Here is a 22,872-nt window from a genome sequence, read left to right as displayed (position 1 = left end):
GGGGAATCAAAGGTGGGGATCAGAGGCAGGGAATCAGAGGCATGGAATCAGATGTGGGGAATCAGAGATGGGAATCAGAGGCAGGGAATCAGAATCAGAAGCGGGGAATCAGAGGCCGGCAATCAGAGGCCGGCAATCAGAGGCCGGGGATCAGAGGCCGGGAATCAGAGGCCGGGAATCAGAGGTGGGGACTCAGAGTCCGGGAATCAGAGGCGGGGAATCTGAGGCGGGGAAACATAGGCGGGGAATCAGATATGGGGAATCAGAAGTGGGGAATCAGAGGTGGTGAATCAGAAATGGTGAATCAGAGGCGGGGAATCAGAGGCGGGGAATCAGACGCGGGGAATCAGAGGCGGGGAATCAGAGCTGGGGAATCAGAGGCGGGGAATCAGAGTTGGGGAATCAGAGGCGGGGAATCAGATATGGGGAATCAGAGGCGGGGAATCAGAGGCGGGGAATCAGAGGCAGGGAATCAGAGATTAGGAATCAGAGGCAGGGCATCAGAGGCAGGGAATCAGACGCGGTGTATCAGAGGTGGGGAATTAGAGCTGGGGAATCAGGGGCAGGGAATCAGAGTTGGGGAATCAGAGGCGGGGAATCAGATATGGGGAAACAGAGGCGGGGAATCAGAGGCTGGGAAACAGAGGCGGAGAATCAGATATAGGGAATCAGAGGTGGGGAATCATAGGCGGGGAATCAGAGGCAGGGAATCGGATGTGCAGAATCAGAGATGGGTAATCTGAGCTGGGGAATCAGAGTCCGGGAATCAGATATGGGGAAACAGAGGCGCGGAATCAGAGGCGGGGAAACAGAGGCGGGTAATCAGATATAGGGAATCAGAGGTGGGGAATCAGAGGCGGGGAATCAGAGGCGGGGAATCAGAGGCAGGGTATCAGAGGCAGGGAATCAGATGTGGGGAATCACAGATGGGGAATCAGAGGCAGGGAATCAGAATCAGAAGCGGGGAATCAGAGGCCGGGAATCAGAGGCCGGGAATCAGAGGCCTGGAATCAGAGGCCGGGAATCAGAGGTGGGGAAACAGACGCGGGGAATCAGATATGGGGAATCAGAGGTGGGGAATCAGAGTTTGAGAATCAGAGGCAGGGAATCAGAGGCGGGGTATCAGAGCTGGGGAATCAGAGGCGGGGAATCAGAATTGGGGAATCAGAGATGGGGAATCAGAGATGGGGATTCAGAGGCGGGGAATCAGAGGCAGGGAATCAGACGCGGGGAATCAGAGGCGGGGAATCATAGCTGGCGAATCAGAGGCGGGTAATCAGAGTTGGGGAATCAGAAGCGGAGAATCAGATATGGGGAATCAGAGGCGGGGAATCAGAGTCGGGGAAACAGAGGCGGGGTATCAGATATGGGTAATCAGAGGTGGGGAATCAGAGGTGATGAATCAGAGATGGGGAATCAGAGGCGGGGAATCAGAGGCAGGGAATCAGACGCGGGGAATCAGAGGTGGGGAATCAGAGCTGGGGAATCAGAGGCAGGGAATCAGAGGCAGGGAATCAGACGCGGGGTATCAGAGGCGGGGAATCAGAGCTGGGGAATCAGAGGCGGGGAATCAGAGTTGGGGAATCAGAGGCGGAGAATCAGATATGGGGAAACAGAGTCAGAGAATCAGAGGCTGGGAAACAGAGGCGGAGAATCAGATATAGGGAATCAGAGGTGGGGAATCAAGGGTTGTGAATCAGAGGTAGGGAATCAGACGCGGGGAATCAGAGGCGGGGAATCAGAGGCAGGGAATCGGATGTGCGGAATCAGAGCTGGGGAATCAGAGGTGGGGAATCAGAGTCCGGGAATGAGATATGGGGAAACAGAGGCGGGGAATCAGATATGGGGAATCAGAGGTGGTGAATCAGAGGTGGTGATTCAGAGATGGGGAATCAGAGGCGGGGAATCAGAGGCAGGGAATCAGACGCGGGGAATCAGAGGTGGGGAATCAGAGCTGGGGAATCAGAGGCGGGGAATCAGAGGCAGGGAATCAGACGCGATGTATCAGAGGCAGGGAATCAGAGCTGGGGAATCAGAGGTGGGGAATCAGATATGGGGAAACAGAGACGTAGAATCGGAGGCTGGGAAACAGAGGCGGAGAATATGATATAGGGAATCAGAGGTGGGGAATCATAGATTGGGAATCAGAGGTAAGGAATCAGATGCGGGGAATCAGAGGCGAGGAATCAGAGGCAGGGAATCGGATGTGCAGAATCAGAGATGGGGAAACAGAGGCGGGGAATCAGAGGTGGAGAATCAGAGGCGGGGCATCAGAGATGGGGAATCAGAGGCGGGGAATCAGACGCAGGGAATCAGAAGTGGTGAATCAGAGATGGGTATTCAGAGGCGGGGAATCAGAGGCAGGGAATCAGACGCGGGGTATCAGAGGCGGGGAATCATAGCTGGCGAATCAGAGGCGGGGAATCAGAGTTGGGGAATCAGAAGCGGAGAATCAGATATGGGGAATCAGAGGCGGGGAATCAGAGTCGGGGAAACAGAGGCGGGGAATCAGATATGGGGAATCAGAGGTGGGGAATCAGAGGTGATGAATCAGAGATGGGGAATCAGAGGCGGGGAATCAGAGGCAGGGAATCAGACGTGGGGAATCAGAGGTGGGGAATCAGAGCTGTGGATCAGAGGCGGGGAATCAGAGGCAGGGAATCAGATGCGGGGTATCAGAGGCGGGGAATCAGAGCTGGGGAATCAGTGGCAGGGAATCAGAGTTGGGGAATCAGAGGTGGGGAATCAGATATGGGGAAACAGAGTCAGAGAATCAGAGGCTGGGAAACAGAGGCGGAGAATCAGATATAGGGAATCAGAGGTGGGGAATCATAGATTGGGAATCAGAGGTAAGGAATCAGACGCGGGGAATCAGAGGCGGGGAATCAGAGGCAGGGAATCGGATGTGCGGAATCAGAGATGGGGAATCAGAGGTGGGGAATCAGAATCCGGGAATCAGATATGTTGAAACAGAGGCGGGGAATCAGAGGCGGGGAAACAGAGGCGGGGCATCAGATATGGGGAATCAGAGGTGGGGAATCAGAGGTTGGGAATCAGAGGCGGGAATCAAAGGTGGTGATCAGAGGCAGGGAATCAGAGGCATGGAATCAGATGTGGGGAATCAGAGGCCGGGAATCAGAGGCCGGGAATCAGAGGCCGGGAATCAGAGGCCGGGAATCAGAGGTGGGGACTCAGAGTCCGGGAATCAGAGGCGGGGAATCTGAGGCGGGGAAACAGAGGCGGGGAATCAGATATGGGGAATCAGAGGTGGGGAATCAGAGGTGGTGAATCAGAGATGGTGAATCAGAGGCGGGGAATCAGAGGAGGGGTATCAGACGCAGGGAATCAGAGGCGGGGAATCAGAGCTGGGGAATCAGAGGTGGGGAATCAGAGTTGGGGAATCAGAGGCGGGGAATCAGATATGGGGAATCAGAGGCGGGGAATCAGAGGCGGGGAATCAGAGGCAGGGAATCAGAGATTAGGAATCAGAGGCAGGGCATCAGAGGCAGGGAATCAGACGCGGTGTATCAGAGGTGGGGAATTAGAGCTGGGGAATCAGGGGCAGGGAATCAAAGTTCGGGAATCAGAGGCGGGGAATCAGATATGGGGAAACAGAGGCGGGGAATCAGAGGCTGGGAAACAGTGGCGGAGAATCAGATATAGGGAATCAGAGGTGGGGAATCATAGGTTGGGAATCAGAGGTAGGGAATCAGATGCAGGGAATCAGAGGCGTTGAATCAGAGGCAGGGAATCGGATGTGCAGAATCAGAGATGGGTAATCTTAGCTGGGGAATCAGAGTCCGGGAATCAGATATGGGGAAACAGAGGCGAGGAATCAGAGGCGGGGAAACAGAGGCGGGTAATCAGATATGGGGAATCAGAGGCGGGATTCAGAGGCGGGGAATCAGAGGCAGGGTATCAGAGGCAGGGAATCAGATGTGGGGAATCAGAGATGGGGAATCAGAGTCAGGGAATCAGAATCAGAAGCGGGGAATCAGAGGCCGGGAATCAGAGGCCGGGAATCAGAGGCCTGGAATCAGAGGCCGGGAATCAGAGGTGGGGAAACAGACGCGGGGAATCAGATATGGGGAATCAGAGGTGGGGAATCAGAGGTTGAGAATCAGAGGCGGGGAATCAGAGTTGGGGAATCAGAAGCGGGGAATCAGATATGGGGAATCAGAGGCGGGGTATCAGAGGCGGGGAAACTGTGGCGGGGAATCAGATATGGGGAATCAGAGGTGGGGAATCAGAGGTGATGAATCAGAGATGGGGAATCAGAGGCGGGGAATCAGTGGCAGGGAATCAGAGGCAGGGAATCAGACGTGGGGTATCAGAGGCGGGGAATCAGAGCTGGGGAATCAGAGGCGGGGAATCAGAGTTGGGGAATCAGAGGCGGGCAATCAGATATGGGGAAACAGAGTCAGAGAATCAGAGGCTGGGAAACAGAGGCGGAGAATCAGATATAGGGAATCAGAGGTGGGGAATCAAGGGTTGTGAATCAGAGGTAGGGAATCAGAGTTGGGGAATCAGAGGCGGGGAATCAGATATGGGGAAACAGAGTCAGAGAATCAGAGGCTGGGAAACAGAGGCGGAGAATCAGATATAGGGAATCAGAGGTGGGGAATCAAGGGTTGTGAATCAGAGGTAGGGAATCAGACGCGGGGAATCAGAGGCGGGGAATCAGAGGCAGGGAATCGGATGTACGGAATCAGAGCTGGGGAATCAGAGGTGGGGAATCAGATTCCGGGAATGAGATATGGGGAAACAGGGGCGGGGAATCAGATATGGGGAATCAGAGGTGGCGAATCAGAGGTGGTGATTCAGAGATGGGAATCAGAGGCGGGGAATCAGAGGCAGGGAATCAGACGCGGGGAATCAGAGGTGGGGAATCAGAGCTGGGGAATCAGAGGTGGGGAATCAGAGGCAGGGAATCAGACGCGGGGTATCAGAGGCGGGGAATCAGAGCTGGGGAATCAGAGGTGGGGAATCAGATATGGGGAAACAGAGTCGGAGAATTGGAGGCTGGGAAACAGAGGAGGAGAATAAGATATTGGGAATCAGAGGTGGCGAATCATAGATTGGGAATCAGAGGTAAGGAATCAGACGCGGGGTATCAGAGGCGGGGAGTCAGAGGCAGGGAATCGGATGTGCGGAATCAGAGATGGGGAATCAGAGGTGGGGAATCAGAATCCGGGAATCAGATATGGGGAAACAGAGGCGGGGAATCAGAGGCGGGGAATCAGAGGCGGGGCATCAGAGGCGGGGAATCAGATGCAGGGAATCAGAGGTGGTGAATCAGAGATGGGGATTCAGAGGCGGGGAATCAGAGGCAGGGAATCAGACGCGGGGAAACAGAGGCGGGGAATCATAGCTGGCGAATCAGAGGCGGGGAATCAGAGTTGGGGAATCAGAAGCGGAGAATCAGATATGGGGAATCAGAGGCGGGGAATCAGAGTCGGGGAAACAGAGGCGGGGAATCAGATATGGGGAATAAGAGGTGGGGAATCAGAGGTGATGAATCAGAGATGGGGAATCAGAGGCGGGGAATCAGAGGCAGGGAATCAGACGTGGGGAATCAGAGGTGGGGAATCAGAGCTGGGGATCAGAGGCGGGGAATCAGAGGCAGGGAATCAGAAGCGGGGTATCAGAGGCGGGGAATCGGAGCTGGGGAATCAGAGGCGGGGAATCAGAGTTGGGGAATCAGAGGTGGGGAATCAGATATGGGGAAACAGAGTCAGAGAATCAGAGGCTGGGAAACAGAGGCGGAGAATCAGATATAGGGAATCAGAGGTGGGGAATCATAGATTGGGAATCAGAGGTAAGGAATCAGACGCGGGGAATCAGAGGCGGGGAATGAGAGGCAGGGAATCGGATGTGATGAATCAGAGATGGGGAAACAGAGGTGGGGAATCAGAATCCGGGAATCAGATATGTTGAAACAGAGGCGGGGAATCAGAGGCGGGGAAACAGAGGCGGGGCATCAGATATGGGGAATCAGAGGTGGGGAATCAGAGGTTGGGAATCAGAGGCGGGGAATCAAAGGTGGTGATCAGAGGCAGGGAATCAGAGGCATGGAATCAGATGTGGGGAATCAGAGGCCGGGAATCAGAGGCCGGGAATCAAAGGCCGGGAATCAGAGGCCGGGAATCAGAGGCCGGGAATCAGAGGTGGGGACTCAGAGTCCGGGAATCAGAGGCGGGGAATCTGAGGCGGGGAAACAGAGGCGGGGAATTAGATATGGGGAATCAGAGGTGGGGAATCAGAGGTGGTGAATCAGAGATGGTGAATCAGTGGCGGGGAATCAGAGGCGGGGAATCAGACGCGGGGAATCAGAGGCGGGGAATCAGAGATGGGGAATCAGAGGCGGGGAATCAGAGTTGGGCAATCAGAGGCGGGGAATCAGATATGGGGAATCAGAGGCGGGGAATCAGAGGCGGGGAATCAGAGGCAGGGAATCAGATATGGGGAAACAGAGGCGGGGAATTAGAGGCTGGGAAACAGAGGCGGAGAATCAGATATAGTGAATCAGAGGTGGGGAATCATAGGTTGGGAATCAGAGGTAGGGAATCAGATGCAGGAAATCAGAGGCGGGGAATCAGAGGCAGGGAATCGGATGTGCAGAATCAGAGATGGGTAATCTGAGCTGGGGAATCAGAGTCCGGGAATCAGATATGGGGAAACAGAGGCGGGGAATCAGAGGAGGGGAAACAGAGGCGGGTAATCAGATATGGGGAATCAGAGGTGGGGAATCAGAGGCGGGGATTCAGAGGCGGGGAATCAGAGGCAGGGTATCAGAGGCAGGGAATCAGATGTGGGGAATCAGAGATGGGGAATCAGAGTCAATGAATCAGAATCAGAAGCGGGGAATCAGAGGCCGGGAATCAGAGGCCGGGAATCAGAGGCCTGGAATCAGAGGCCGGGAATCAGAGGTGGGGAAACAGACGCGGAGAATCAGATATGGGGAATCAGAGGTGGGGAATCAGAGGTTGAGAATCAGAGGCAGGGAATCAGAGGCGGGGTATCAGAGCTGGGGAATCAGAGGCGGGGAATCAGAATTGGGGAATCAGAGATGGGGAATCAGAGATGGGGAATCAGAGGCGTGGAATCTGACGCAGGGAATCAGAGGTGGTGAATCAGAGATGGGGATTCAGTGGCGGGGAATCAGAGGCAGGGAATCAGACGCGGGGAATCAGAGGCGGGGAATCATAGCTGGCGATTCAGAGGCGGGGAATCAGAGTTGGGGAATCAGAAGCGGAGAATCAGATATGGGGAGTCAGAGGTGGGGAATCAGAGTCGGGGAAACAGAGGCGGGGTATCAGATATGGGGAATCAGAGGTGGGGAATCAGAGGTGGGGAATCAGAGGCGGGGAATCAGACGCAGGGAATCAGAGGTGGTGAATCAGAGGCAGGGAATCATACGCGGGGAATCAGAGGCGGGGAATCATAGCTGGGGAATCAGAGGCGGGGAATCAGAATTGGGGAATCAGAGATGGGGAATCAGAGATGGGGAATCAGAGGCGGGGAATCAGACGCAGGGATTCAGAGGCGGGGAATCAGAGCCAGGGAATCATACGCGGGGAATCAGAGGCGGGGAATCATAGCTGGCGAATCAGAGGCGGGGAATCAGAGTTGGGGAATCAGAAGCGGAGAATCAGATATGGGGAATCAGAGGCGGGGAATCAGAGTCGGGGAAACAGAGGCGGGGTATCAGATATGGGGAATCAGAGGTGGGGAATCAGAGGTGATGAATCAGAGATGGGGAATCAGAGGCGGGGAATCAGAGGCAGGGAATCAGAGCTGGGGAATCAGAGGTGGGGAATCAGATATGGGGAAACAGAGTCGGAGAATTAGAGGCTGGGAAACAGAGGAGGAGAATCAGATATGGGGAATCAGAGGTGGGGAATCAGAGGTTGAGAATCAGAGGCAGGGAATCAGAGGCGGGGTATCAGAGCTGGGGAATCAGAGGCGGGGAATCAGAATTGGGGAATCAGAGATGGGGAATCAGAGATGGGGAATCAGAGGCGTGGAATCTGACGCAGGGAATCAGAGGTGGTGAATCAGAGATGGGGATTCAGTGGCGGGGAATCAGAGGCAGGGAATCAGACGCGGGGAATCAGAGGCGGGGAATCATAGCTGGCGATTCAGAGGCGGGGAATCAGAGTTGGGGAATCAGAAGCGGAGAATCAGATATGGGGAGTCAGAGGTGGGGAATCAGAGTCGGGGAAACAGAGGCGGGGTATCAGATATGGGGAATCAGAGGTGGGGAATCAGAGGTGGGGAATCAGAGGCGGGGAATCAGACGCAGGGAATCAGAGGTGGTGAATCAGAGGCAGGGAATCATACGCGGGGAATCAGAGGCGGGGAATCATAGCTGGGGAATCAGAGGCGGGGAATCAGAATTGGGGAATCAGAGATGGGGAATCAGAGATGGGGAATCAGAGGCGGGGAATCAGACGCAGGGATTCAGAGGCGGGGAATCAGAGCCAGGGAATCATACGCGGGGAATCAGAGGCGGGGAATCATAGCTGGCGAATCAGAGGCGGGGAATCAGAGTTGGGGAATCAGAAGCGGAGAATCAGATATGGGGAATCAGAGGCGGGGAATCAGAGTCGGGGAAACAGAGGCGGGGTATCAGATATGGGGAATCAGAGGTGGGGAATCAGAGGTGATGAATCAGAGATGGGGAATCAGAGGCGGGGAATCAGAGGCAGGGAATCAGAGCTGGGGAATCAGAGGTGGGGAATCAGATATGGGGAAACAGAGTCGGAGAATTAGAGGCTGGGAAACAGAGGAGGAGAATAAGATATAGGGAATCAGATGTGGGGAATCATAGATTGGGAATCAGAGGTAAGGAATCAGACGCGGGGAATCAGAGGCGGGGAGTCAGAGGCAGGGAATCGGATGTGCGGAATCAGAGATGGGGAATCAGAGGCGGGGAATCAGAGTTGGGGAATCAGAGGTGGGGTATCAGATATGGGGAAACAGAGTCAGAGAATCAGAGGCTGGGAAACAGAGGCGGAGAATCAGATATAGGGAATCAGAGGTGGGGAATCATAGATTGGGAATCAGAGGTAAGGAATCAGACGCGGGGAATCAGAGGCGGGGAATCAGAGGCAGGGAATCGGATGTGCGGAATCAGAGATGGGGAATCAGAGGTGGGGAATCAGAATCCGGGAATCAGATATGGGGAAACAGAGGCGGGGAATCAGAGGCGGGGAAACAGAGGCGGGGCATCAGATATGGGGAATCTGAGGTGGGGAATCAGAGGTTGGGAATCAGAGGCGGGGAATCAAAGGTGGGGATCAGAGGCAGGGAATCAGAGGCATGGAATGAGATGTGGGGAATCAGAGATGGGAATCAGAGGCAGGGAATCAGAATCAGAAGCGGGGAATCAGAGACCGGGAATCAGAGGATGGCAATCAGAGGTCGGGAATCAGAGGCCGGGAATCAGAGGTGGGGACTCAGAGTCCGGGAATCAGAGGCGGGGAATCTGAGGCGGGGAAACATAGGCGGGGAATCAGATATGGGGAATCAGAGGTGGGGAATCAGAGGTGGTGAATCAGAGATGGTGAATCAGAGGCGGGGAATCAGAGGCGGGGAATCAGACGCGGGGAATCAGAGGCGGGGAATCAGAGCTGGGGAATCAGAGGCGGGGAATCAGAGTTGGGGAATCAGAGGCGGGGAATCAGATATGGGGAATCAGAGGCGGGGAATCAGAGGCGGGGAATCAGAGGCAGGGAATCAGAGATTAGGAATCAGAGGCAGGGCATCAGAGGCAGGGAATCAGACGCGGTGTATCAGAGGTGGGGAATTAGAGCTGGGGAATCAGGGGCAGGGAATCAGAGTTGGGGAATCAGAGGCAGGGAATCGGATGTGCAGAATCAGAGATGGGTAATCTGAGCTGGGGAATCAGAGTCCGGGAATCAGATATGGGGAAACAGAGGCGCGGAATCAGAGGCGGGGAAACAGAGGCGGGTAATCAGATATAGGGAATCAGAGGTGGGGAATCAGAGGCGGGGAATCAGAGGCGGGGAATCAGAGGCAGGGTATCAGAGGCAGGGAAGCAGATGTGGGGAATCAGAGATGGGGAATCAGAGGCAGGGAATCAGAATCAGAAGCGGGGTATCAGAGGCCGGGAATCAGAGGCCGGGAATCAGAGGCCTGGAATCAGAGGCCGGGAATCAGAGGTGGAGAAACAGACGCGGGGAATCAGATATGGGGAATCAGAGGTGGGGAATCAGAGTTTGAGAATCAGAGGCAGGGAATCAGAGGCGGGGTATCAGAGCTGGGGAATCAGAGGCGGGGAATCAGAATTGGGGAATCAGAGATGGGGAATCAGAGATGGGGAATCAGAGGCGGGGAATCAGACGCAGGGAATCAGAGGTGGTGAATCAGAGGTGATGAATCAGAGATGGGGAATCAGAGGCGGGGAATCAGAGGCAGGGAATCAGACGCGGGGTATCAGAGGCGGGGAATCAGAGCTGGGGAATCAGAGGCAGGGAATCAGAGTTGGGGAATCAGAGGCGGGGAATCAGATATGGGGAAACAGAGTCAGAGAATCAGAGGCTGGGAAACAGAGGCGGAGAATCAGATATAGGGAATCAGAGGTGGGGAATCAAGGGTTGTGAATCAGAGGTAGGGAATCAGACGCGGGGAATCAGAGGCGGGGAATCAGAGGCAGGGAATCGGATGTGCGGAATCAGAGCTGGGGAATCAGAGGTGGGGAATCAGAGTCCGGGAATGAGATATGGGGAAACAGAGGCGGGGAATCAGATATGGGGAATCAGAGGTGGTGAATTAGAGGTGGTGATTCAGAGATGGGGAATCAGAGGCGGGGAATCAGAGGCAGGGAATCAGACGCGGGGAATCAGAGGTGGGGAATCAGAGCTGGGGAATCAGAGGCGGGGAATCAGAGGCAGGGAATCAGACGCGGTGTATCAGAGGCAGGGAATCAGAGCTGGGGAATCAGAGGTGGGGAATCAGATATGGGGAAACAGAGTCGGAGAATCAGAGGCTGGGAAACAGAGGCGGAGAATATGATATAGGGAATCAGAGGTGGGGAATCATAGATTGGGAATCAGAGGTAAGGAATCAGACGCGGGGAATCAGAGGCCGGGAATCAGAGGCAGGGAATCGGATGTGCGGAATCAGAGATGGGGAAACAGAGGCGGGGAATCAGAGTCGGGGAAACAGAGGCGGGGTATCAGATATGGGTAATCAGAGGTGGGGAATCAGAGGTGATGAATCAGAGATGGGGAATCAGAGGCGGGGAATCAGAGGCAGGGAATCAGACGCGGGGAATCAGAGGTGGGGAATCAGAGCTGGGGAATCAGAGGCAGGGAATCAGAGGCAGGGAATCAGACGCGGGGTATCAGAGGCGGGGAATCAGAGCTGGGGAATCAGAGGCGGGGAATCAGAGTTGGGGAATCAGAGGCGGAGAATCAGATATGGGGAAACAGAGTCAGAGAATCAGAGGCTGGGAAACAGAGGCGGAGAATCAGATATAGGGAATCAGAGGTGGGGAATCAAGGGTTGTGAATCAGAGGTAGGGAATCAGACGCGGGGAATCAGAGGCGGGGAATCAGAGGCAGGGAATCGGATGTGCGGAATCAGAGCTGGGGAATCAGAGGTGGGGAATCAGAGTCCGGGAATGAGATATGGGGAAACAGAGGCGGGGAATCACATATGGGGAATCAGAGGTGGTGAATCAGAGTTGGTGATTCAGAGATGGGGAATCAGAGGCGGGGAATCAGAGGCAGGGAATCAGACGCGGGGAATCAGAGGTGGGGAATCAGAGCTGGGGAATCAGAGGCGGGGAATCAGAGGCAGGGAATCAGACGCGATGTATCAGAGGCAGGGAATCAGAGCTGGGGAATCAGAGGTGGGGAATCCGATATGGGGAAACAGAGACGTAGAATCAGAGGCTGGGAAACAGAGGCGGAGAAACAGAGGCGGGGAATCAGATATGGGGAATCAGAGGCGGGGAATCAGAGTCGGGGAAACAGAGGCGGGGAATCAGAGATGGGGAATCAGAGGTGGGGAATCAGAGGTGATGAATCAGAGATGGGGAATCAGAGGCGGGGAATCAGAGGCAGGGAATCAGACGTGGGGAATCAGAGGTGGGGAATCAGAGCTGTGGATCAGAGGCGGGGAATCAGAGGCAGGGAATCAGATGCGGGGTATCAGAGGCGGGGAATCAGAGCTGGGGAATCAGTGGCAGGGAATCAGAGTTGGGGAATCAGAGGTGGGGAATCAGATATGGGGAAACAGAGTCAGAGAATCAGAGGCTGGGAAACAGAGGCGGAGAATCAGATATAGGGAATCAGAGGTGGGGAATCATAGATTGGGAATCAGAGGTAAGGAATCAGACGCGGGGAATCAGAGGCGGGGAATCAGAGGCAGGGAATCGGATGTGCGGAATCAGAGATGGGGAATCAGAGGTGGGGAATCAGAATCCGGGAATCAGATATGTTGAAACAGAGGCGGGGAATCAGAGGCGGGGAAACAGAGGCGGGGCATCAGATATGGGGAATCAGAGGTGGGGAATCAGAGGTTGGGAATCAGAGGCGGGAATCAAAGGTGGTGATCAGAGGCAGGGAATCAGAGGCATGGAATCAGATGTGGGGAATCAGAGGCCGGGAATCAGAGGCCGGGAATCAGAGGCCGGGAATCAGAGGCCGGGAATCAGAGGTGGGGACTCAGAGTCCGGGAATCAGAGGCGGGGAATCTGAGGCGGGGAAACAGAGGCGGGGAATCAGATATGGGGAATCAGAGGTGGGGAATCAGAGGTGGTGAATCAGAGATGGTGAATCAGAGGCGGGGAATCAGAGGAGGGGTATCAGACGCAGGGAATCAGAGGCGGGGAATCAGAGCTGGGGAATCAGAGGTGGGGAATCAGAGTTGGGGAATCAGAGGCGGGGAATCAGATATGGGGAATCAGAGGCGGGGAATCAGAGGCGGGTAATCAGAGGCAGGGAATCAGAGATTAGGAATCAGAGGCAGGGCATCAGAGGCAGGGAATCAGACGCGGTGTATCAGAGGTGGGGAATTAGAGCTGGGGAATCAGGGGCAGGGAATCAAAGTTCGGGAATCAGAGGCGGGGAATCAGATATGGGGAAACAGAGGCGGGGAATCAGAGGCTGGGAAACAGTGGCGGAGAATCAGATATAGGGAATCAGAGGTGGGGAATCATAGGTTGGGAATCAGAGGTAGGGAATCAGATGCAGGGAATCAGAGGCGTTGAATCAGAGGCAGGGAATCGGATGTGCAGAATCAGAAATGGGTAATCTAAGCTGGGGAATCAGAGTCCGGGAATCAGATATGGGGAAACAGAGGCGAGGAATCAGAGGCGGGGAAACAGAGGCGGGTAATCAGATATGGGGAATCAGAGGCGGGATTCAGAGGCGGGGAATCAGAGGCAGGGTATCAGAGGCAGGGAATCAGATGTGGGGAATCAGAGATGGGGAATCAGAGTCAGGGAATCAGAATCAGAAGCGGGGAATCAGAGGCCGGGAATCAGAGGCCGGGAATCAGAGGCCTGGAATCAGAGGCCGGGAATCAGAGGTGGGGAAACAGACGCGGGGAATCAGATATGGGGAATCAGAGGTGGGGAATCAGAGGTTGAGAATCAGAGGCGGGGAATCAGAGTTGGGGAATCAGAAGCGGGGAATCAGATATGGGGAATCAGAGGCGGGGTATCAGAGGCGGGGAAACTGTGGCGGGGAATCAGATATGGGGAATCAGAGGTGGGGAATCAGAGGTGATGAATCAGAGATGGGGAATCAGAGGCGGGGAATCAGTGGCAGGGAATCAGAGTCAGGGAATCAGACGTGGGGTATCAGAGGCGGGGAATCAGAGCTGGGGAATCAGAGGCGGGGAATCAGAGTTGGGGAATCAGAGGCGGGCAATCAGATATGGGGAAACAGAGTCAGAGAATCAGAGGCAGGGAAACAGAGGCGGAGAATCAGATATAGGGAATCAGAGGTGGGGAATCAAGGGTTGTGAATCAGAGGTAGGGAATCAGAGTTGGGGAATCAGAGGCGGGGAATCAGATATGGGGAAACAGAGTCAGAGAATCAGAGGCTGGGAAACAGAGGCGGAGAATCAGATATAGGGAATCAGAGGTGGGGAATCAAGGGTTGTGAATCAGAGGTAGGGAATCAGACGCGGGGAATCAGAGGCGGGGAATCAGAGGCAGGGAATCGGATGTACGGAATCAGAGCTGGGGAATCAGAGGTGGGGAATCAGATTCCGGGAATGAGATATGGGGAAACAGAGGCGGGGAATCAGATATGGGGAATCAGAGGTGGCGAATCAGAGGTGGTGATTCAGAGATGGGAATCAGAGGCGGGGAATCAGAGGCAGGGAATCAGACGCGGGGAATCAGAGGTGGGGAATCAGAGCTGGGGAATCAGAGGTGGGGAATCAGAGGCAGGGAATCAGACGCGGGGTATCAGAGGCGGGGAATCAGAGCTGGGGAATCAGAGATGGGGAATCAGATATGGGGAAACAGAGTCGGAGAATTGGAGGCTGGGAAACAGAGGAGGAGAATAAGATATTGGGAATCAGAGGTGGCGAATCATAGATTGGGAATCAGAGGTAAGGAATCAGACGCGGGGTATCAGAGGCGGGGAGTCAGAGGCAGGGAATCGGATGTGCGGAATCAGAGATGGGGAATCAGAGGTGGGGAATCAGAATCCGGGAATCAGATATGTGGAAACAGAGGCGGGGAATCAGAGGCGGGGAATCAGAGGCGGGGCATCAGAGGCGGGGAATCAGATGCAGGGAATCAGAGGTGGTGAATCAGAGATGGGGATTCAGAGGCGGGGAATCAGAGGCAGGGAATCAGACGCGGGGAAACAGAGGCGGGGAATCATAGCTGGCGAATCAGAGGCGGGGAATCAGAGTTGGGGAATCAGAAGCGGAGAATCAGATATGGGGAATCAGAGGCGGGGAATCAGAGTCGGGGAAACAGAGGCGGGGAATCAGATATGGGGAATAAGAGGTGGGGAATCAGAGGTGATGAATCAGAGATGGGGAATCAGAGGCGGGGAATCAGAGGCAGGGAATCAGACGTGGGGAATCAGAGGTGGGGAATCAGAGCTGGGGATCAGAGGCGGGGAATCAGAGGCAGGGAATCAGAAGCGGGGTATCAGAGGCGGGGAATCGGAGCTGGGGAATCAGAGGCGGGGAATCAGAGTTGGGGAATCAGAGGTGGGGAATCAGATATGGGGAAACAGAGTCAGAGAATCAGAGGCTGGGAAACAGAGGCGGAGAATCAGATATAGGGAATCAGAGGTGGGGAATCATAGATTGGGAATCAGAGGTAAGGAATCAGACGCGGGGAATCAGAGGCGGGGAATGAGAGGCAGGGAATCGGATGTGATGAATCAGAGATGGGGAAACAGAGGTGGGGAATCAGAATCCGGGAATCAGATATGTTGAAACAGAGGCGGGGAATCAGAGGCGGGGAAACAGAGGCGGGGCATCAGATATGGGGAATCAGAGGTGGGGAATCAGAGGTTGGGAATCAGAGGCGGGGAATCAAAGGTGGTGATCAGAGGCAGGGAATCAGAGGCATGGAATCAGATGTGGGGAATCAGAGGCCGGGAATCAGAGGCCGGGAATCAAAGGCCGGGAATCAGAGGCCGGGAATCAGAGGCCGGGAATCAGAGGTGGGGACTCAGAGTCCGGGAATCAGAGGCGGGGAATCTGAGGCGGGGAAACAGAGGCGGGGAATTAGATATGGGGAATCAGAGGTGGGGAATCAGAGGTGGTGAATCAGAGATGGTGAATCAGTGGCGGGGAATCAGAGGCGGGGAATCAGACGCGGGGAATCAGAGGCGGGGAATCATAGCTGGCGATTCAGAGGCGGGGAATCAGAGTTGGGGAATCAGAAGCGGAGAATCAGATATGGGGAATCAGAGGTGGGGAATCAGAGTCGGGGAAACAGAGGCGGGGTTTCAGATATGGGGAATCAGAGGTGGGGAATCAGAGGCGGGGAATCAGTGGCAGGGAATCAGAGGCAGGGAATCAGACGTGGGGTATCAGAGGCGGGGAATCAGAGCTGGGGAATCAGGGGCGGGGAATCAGAGTTGGGGAATCAGAGGCGGGGAATCAGATATGGGGAAACAGAGTCAGAGAATCAGAGGCTGGGAAACAGAGGCGGAGAATCAGATATGGGGAAACAGAGGTGGGGAATCAAGGGTTGTGAATCAGAGGTAGGGAATCAGACGCGGGGAATCAGAGGCGGGGAATCAGAGGCAGGGAATCGGATGTACGGAATCAGAGCTGGGGAATCAGAGGTGGGGAATCAGATTCCGGGAATGAGATATGGGGAAACAGAGGCGGGGAATCAGATATGGGGAATCAGAGGTGGCGAATCAGAGGTGGTGATTCAGAGATGGGAATCAGAGGCGGGGAATCAGAGGCAGAGAATCAGACGCGGGGCATCAGAGATGGGGAATCAGAGGCGGGGAATCAGAGTCCGGGAATGAGATATGGGGAAACAGAGGCGGGGAATCAGATATGTGGAATCAGAGGTGGTGAATCAGAGGTGGTGATTCAGAGATGGGGAATCAGAGGCGGGGAATCAGAGGCAGGGAATCAGATGCGGGGAATCAGAGGTGGGGAATCAGAGCTGGGGAATCAGAGGCGGGGAATCAGAGGCAGGGAATCAGACGCGGGGTATCAGAGGCGGGGAATCAGAGCTGGGGAATCAGAAGTGGGGAATCAGATATGGGGAAACAGAGTCGGAGAATCAGAGGCTGGGAAACAGAGGCGGAGAATATGATATAGGGAATCAGAGGTGGGGAATCATAGATTGGGAATCAGAGGTAAGGAATCAGACACGGGGAATCAGAGGCGGGAAATCAGAGGCAGGGAATCGGATGTGCGGAATCAGAGATGGGGAATCAGAGGTGAGGAATCAGAATCCGGGAATCAGATATGGGGAAACAGAGGCGGGGAATCAGAGGCGGGGAATCAGAGGCGGGGCATCAGAGATGGGGAATCAGAGGCGGGGAATCAGACGCAGGGAATCAGAGGTGGTGAATCAGAGATGGGGATTCAGAGGCGGGGAATCAGAGGCAGGGAATCAGACGCGGGGAATCAGAGGCGGGGAATCATAGCTGGCGAATCAGAGGCGGGGAATCAGAGTCAGGGAAACAGAGGCGGGGAATCAGATATGGGGAATCAGAAATGGGGAATCAGAGGTGATGAATCAGAGATGGGGAATCAGAGGCGGGGAATCAGAGGCAGGGAATCAGACGTGGGGAATCAGAGGTGGGGAATCAGAGCTGGGGATCAGAGGCGGGGAATCAGAGGCAGGGAATCAGATGCAGGGTATCAGAGGCGGGGAATCAGAGCTGGGGAATCAGATATGGGGAAACAGAGTCAGAGAATCAGAGGCTGGGAAACAGAGGCGGAGAATCAGATATAGGGAATCAGAGGTGGGGAATCATAGATTGGGAATCAGAGGTAAGGAATCAGACGCGGGGAATCAGAGGCGGGGAATCAGAGGCAGGGAATCGGATGTGCGGAATCAGAGATGGGGAATCAGAGGTGGGGAATCAGAATCCGGGAATCAGATATGGGGAAACAGAGGCGGGGAATCAGAGGCGGGGAAACAGAGGCGGGGCATCAGATATGGGGAATCTGAGGTGGGGAATCAGAGGTTGGGAATCAGAGGCGGGGAATCAAAGGTGGGGATCAGAGGCAGGGAATCAGAGGCATGGAATCAGATGTGGGGAATCAGAGATGGGAATCAGAGGCAGGGAATCAGAATCAGAAGCGGGGAATCAGAGGCCGGCAATCAGAGGCCGGCAATCAGAGGCCGGGGATCAGAGGCAGGGAATCAGAGGCATGGAATCAGATGTGGGGAATCAGAGGCCGGGAATCAGAGGCCGGGAATCAAAGGCCGGGAATCAGAGGCCGGGAATCAGAGGCCGGGAATCAGAGGTGGGGACTCAGAGTCCGGGAATCAGAGGCGGGGAATCTGAGGCGGGGAAACAGAGGCGGGGAATTAGATATGGGGAATCAGAGGTGGGGAATCAGAGGTGGTGAATCAGAGATGGTGAATCAGTGGCGGGGAATCAGAGGCGGGGAATCAGACGCGGGGAATCAGAGGCGGGGAATCATAGCTGGCGATTCAGAGGCGGGGAATCAGAGTTGGGGAATCAGAAGCGGAGAATCAGATATGGGGAATCAGAGGTGGGGAATCAGAGTCGGGGAAACAGAGGCGGGGTTTCAGATATGGGGAATCAGAGGTGGGGAATCAGAGGCGGGGAATCAGTGGCAGGGAATCAGAGGCAGGGAATCAGACGTGGGGTATCAGAGGCGGGGAATCAGAGCTGGGGAATCAGGGGCGGGGAATCAGAGTTGGGGAATCAGAGGCGGGGAATCAGATATGGGGAAACAGAGTCAGAGAATCAGAGGCTGGGAAACAGAGGCGGAGAATCAGATATGGGGAAACAGAGGTGGGGAATCAAGGGTTGTGAATCAGAGGTAGGGAATCAGACGCGGGGAATCAGAGGCGGGGAATCAGAGGCAGGGAATCGGATGTACGGAATCAGAGCTGGGGAATCAGAGGTGGGGAATCAGATTCCGGGAATGAGATATGGGGAAACAGAGGCGGGGAATCAGATATGGGGAATCAGAGGTGGCGAATCAGAGGTGGTGATTCAGAGATGGGAATCAGAGGCGGGGAATCAGAGGCAGAGAATCAGACGCGGGGCATCAGAGATGGGGAATCAGAGGCGGGGAATCAGAGTCCGGGAATGAGATATGGGGAAACAGAGGCGGGGAATCAGATATGCGGAATCAGAGGTGGTGAATCAGAGGTGGTGATTCAGAGATGGGGAATCAGAGGCGGGGAATCAGAGGCAGGGAATCAGATGCGGGGAATCAGAGGTGGGGAATCAGAGCTGGGGAATCAGAGGCGGGGAATCAGAGGCAGGGAATCAGACGCGGGGTATCAGAGGCGGGGAATCAGAGCTGGGGAATCAGAAGTGGGGAATCAGATATGGGGAAACAGAGTCGGAGAATCAGAGGCTGGGAAACAGAGGCGGAGAATATGATATAGGGAATCAGAGGTGGGGAATCATAGATTGGGAATCAGAGGTAAGGAATCAGACACGGGGAATCAGAGGCGGGGAATCAGAGGCAGGGAATCGGATGTGCGGAATCAGAGATGGGGAATCAGAGGTGAGGAATCAGAATCCGGGAATCAGATATGGGGAAACAGAGGCGGGGAATCAGAGGCGGGGAATCAGAGGCGGGGCATCAGAGATGGGGAATCAGAGGCGGGGAATCAGACGCAGGGAATCAGAGGTGGTGAATCAGAGATGGGGATTCAGAGGCGGGGAATCAGAGGCAGGGAATCAGACGCGGGGAATCAGAGGCGGGGAATCATAGCTGGCGAATCAGAGGCGGGGAATCAGAGTCAGGGAAACAGAGGCGGGGAATCAGATATGGGGAATCAGAAATGGGGAATCAGAGGTGATGAATCAGAGATGGGGAATCAGAGGCGGGGAATCAGAGGCAGGGAATCAGACGTGGGGAATCAGAGGTGGGGAATCAGAGCTGGGGATCAGAGGCGGGGAATCAGAGGCAGGGAATCAGATGCAGGGTATCAGAGGCGGGGAATCAGAGCTGGGGAATCAGATATGGAGAAACAGAGTCAGAGAATCAGAGGCTGGGAAACAGAGGCGGAGAATCAGATATAGGGAATCAGAGGTGGGGAATCATAGATTGGGAATCAGAGGTAAGGAATCAGACGCGGGGAATCAGAGGCGGGGAATCAGAGGCAGGGAATCGGATGTGCGGAATCAGAGATGGGGAATCAGAGGTGGGGAATCAGAATCCGGGAATCAGATATGGGGAAACAGAGGCGGGGAATCAGATGCGGGGAAACAGAGGCGGGGCATCAGATATGGGGAATCTGAGGTGGGGAATCAGAGGTTGGGAATCAGAGGCGGGGAATCAAAGGTGGGGATCAGAGGCAGGGAATCAGAGGCATGGAATCAGATGTGGGGAATCAGAGATGGGAATCAGAGGCAGGGAATCAGAATCAGAAGCGGGGAATCAGAGGCCGGCAATCAGAGGCCGGCAATCAGAGGCCGGGGATCAGAGGCCGGGAATAAGAGGCCGGGAATCAGAGGTGGGGACTCAGAGTCCGGGAATCAGAGGCGGGGAATCTGAGGCGGGGAAACATAGGCGGGGAATCAGATATGGGGAATCAGAGGTGGGGAATCAGAGGTGGTGAATCAGAAATGGTGAATCAGAGGCGGGGAATCAGAGGCGGGGAATCAGACGCGGGGAATCAGAGGCGGGGAATCAGAGCTGGGGAATCAGAGGCGGGGAATCAGAGTTGGGGAATCAGAGGCGGGGAATCAGATATGGGGAATCAGAGGCGGGGAATCAGAGGCGGGGAATCAGAGGCAGGGAATCAGAGATTAGGAATCAGAGGCAGGGCATCAGAGGCAGGGAATCAGACGCGGTGTATCAGAGGTGGGGAATTAGAGCTGGGGAATCAGGGGCAGGGAATCAGAGTTGGGGAATCAGAGGCGGGGAATCAGATATGGGGAAACAGAGGCGGGGAATCAGAGGCTGGGAAACAGAGGCGGAGAATCAGATATAGGGAATCAGAGGTGGGGAATCATAGGCGGGGAATCAGAGGCAGGGAATCGGATGTGCAGAATCAGAGATGGGTAATCTGAGCTGGGGAATCAGAGTCCGGGAATCAGATATGGGGAAACAGAGGCGCGGAATCAGAGGCGGGGAAACAGAGGCGGGTAATCAGATATAGGGAATCAGAGGTGGGGAATCAGAGGCGGGGAATCAGAGGCGGGGAATCAGAGGCAGGGTATCAGAGGCAGGGAATCAGATGTGGGGAATCACAGATGGGGAATCAGAGGCAGGGAATCAGAATCAGAAGCGGGGAATCAGAGGCCGGGAATCAGAGGCCGGGAATCAGAGGCCTGGAATCAGAGGCCGGGAATCAGAGGTGGGGAAACAGACGCGGGGAATCAGATATGGGGAATCAGAGGTGGGGAATCAGAGTTTGAGAATCAGAGGCAGGGAATCAGAGGCGGGGTATCAGAGCTGGGGAATCAGAGGCGGGGAATCAGAATTGGGGAATCAGAGATGGGGAATCAGAGATGGGGATTCAGAGGCGGGGAATCAGAGGCAGGGAATCAGACGCGGGGAATCAGAGGCGGGGAATCATAGCTGGCGAATCAGAGGCGGGTAATCAGAGTTGGGGAATCAGAAGCGGAGAATCAGATATGGGGAATCAGAGGCGGGGAATCAGAGTCGGGGAAAAAGAGGCGGGGTATCAGATATGGGTAATCAGAGGTGGGGAATCAGAGGTGATGAATCAGAGATGGGGAATCAGAGGCGGGGAATCAGAGGCAGGGAATCAGACGCGGGGAATCAGAGGTGGGGAATCAGAGCTGGGGAATCAGAGGCAGGGAATCAGAGGCAGGGAATCAGACGCGGGGTATCAGAGGCGGGGAATCAGAGCTGGGGAATCAGAGGCGGGGAATCAGAGTTGGGGAATCAGAGGCGGAGAATCAGATATGGGGAAACAGAGTCAGAGAATCAGAGGCTGGGAAACAGAGGCGGAGAATCAGATATAGGGAATCAGAGGTGGGGAATCAAGGGTTGTGAATCAGAGGTAGGGAATCAGACGCGGGGAATCAGAGGCGGGGAATCAGAGGCAGGGAATCGGATGTGCGGAATCAGAGCTGGGGAATCAGAGGTGGGGAATCAGAGTCCGGGAATGAGATATGGGGAAACAGAGGCGGGGAATCAGATATGGGGAATCAGAGGTGGTGAATCAGAGGTGGTGATTCAGAGATGGGGAATCAGAGGCGGGGAATCAGAGGCAGGGAATCAGACGCGGGGAATCAGAGGTGGGGAATCAGAGCTGGGGAATCAGAGGCGGGGAATCAGAGGCAGGGAATCAGACGCGATGTATCAGAGGCAGGGAATCAGAGCTGGGGAATCAGAGGTGGGGAATCAGATATGGGGAAACAGAGACGTAGAATCAGAGGCTGGGAAACAGAGGCGGAGAATATGATATAGGGAATCAGAGGTGGGGAATCATAGATTGGGAATCAGAGGTAAGGAATCAGATGCGGGGAATCAGAGGCGAGGAATCAGAGGCAGGGAATCGGATGTGCGGAATCAGAGATGGGGAAACAGAGGCGGGGAATCAGAGGTGGAGAATCAGAGGCGGGGCATCAGAGATGGGGAATCAGAGGCGGGGAATCAGACGCAGGGAATCAGAAGTGGTGAATCAGAGATGGGTATTCAGAGGCGGGGAATCAGAGGCAGGGAATCAGACGCGGGGAATCAGAGGCGGGGAATCATAGCTGGCGAATCAGAGGCGGGGAATCAGAGTTGGGGAATCAGAAGCGGAGAATCAGATATGGGGAATCAGAGGCGGGGAATCAGAGTCGGGGAAACAGAGGCGGGGAATCAGATATGGGGAATCAGAGGTGGGGAATCAGAGGTGATGAATCAGAGATGGGGAATCAGAGGCGGGGAATCAGAGGCAGGGAATCAGACGTGGGGAATCAGAGGTGGGGAATCAGAGCTGTGGATCAGAGGCGGGGAATCAGAGGCAGGGAATCAGATGCGGGGTATCAGAGGCGGGGAATCAGAGCTGGGGAATCAGTGGCAGGGAATCAGAGTTGGGGAATCTGAGGTGGGGAATCAGATATGGGGAAACAGAGTCAGAGAATCAGAGGCTGGGAAACAGAGGCGGAGAATCAGATATAGGGAATCAGAGGTGGGGAATCATAGATTGGGAATCAGAGGTAAGGAATCAGACGCGGGGAATCAGAGGCGGGGAATCAGAGGCAGGGA

This window comes from Narcine bancroftii, chromosome 2 (assembly GCF_036971445.1).
Source record: "Narcine bancroftii isolate sNarBan1 chromosome 2, sNarBan1.hap1, whole genome shotgun sequence".
NCBI lineage: Eukaryota > Metazoa > Chordata > Chondrichthyes > Torpediniformes > Narcinidae > Narcine > Narcine bancroftii.
This window is presented reverse-complemented; position numbering follows the sequence as displayed.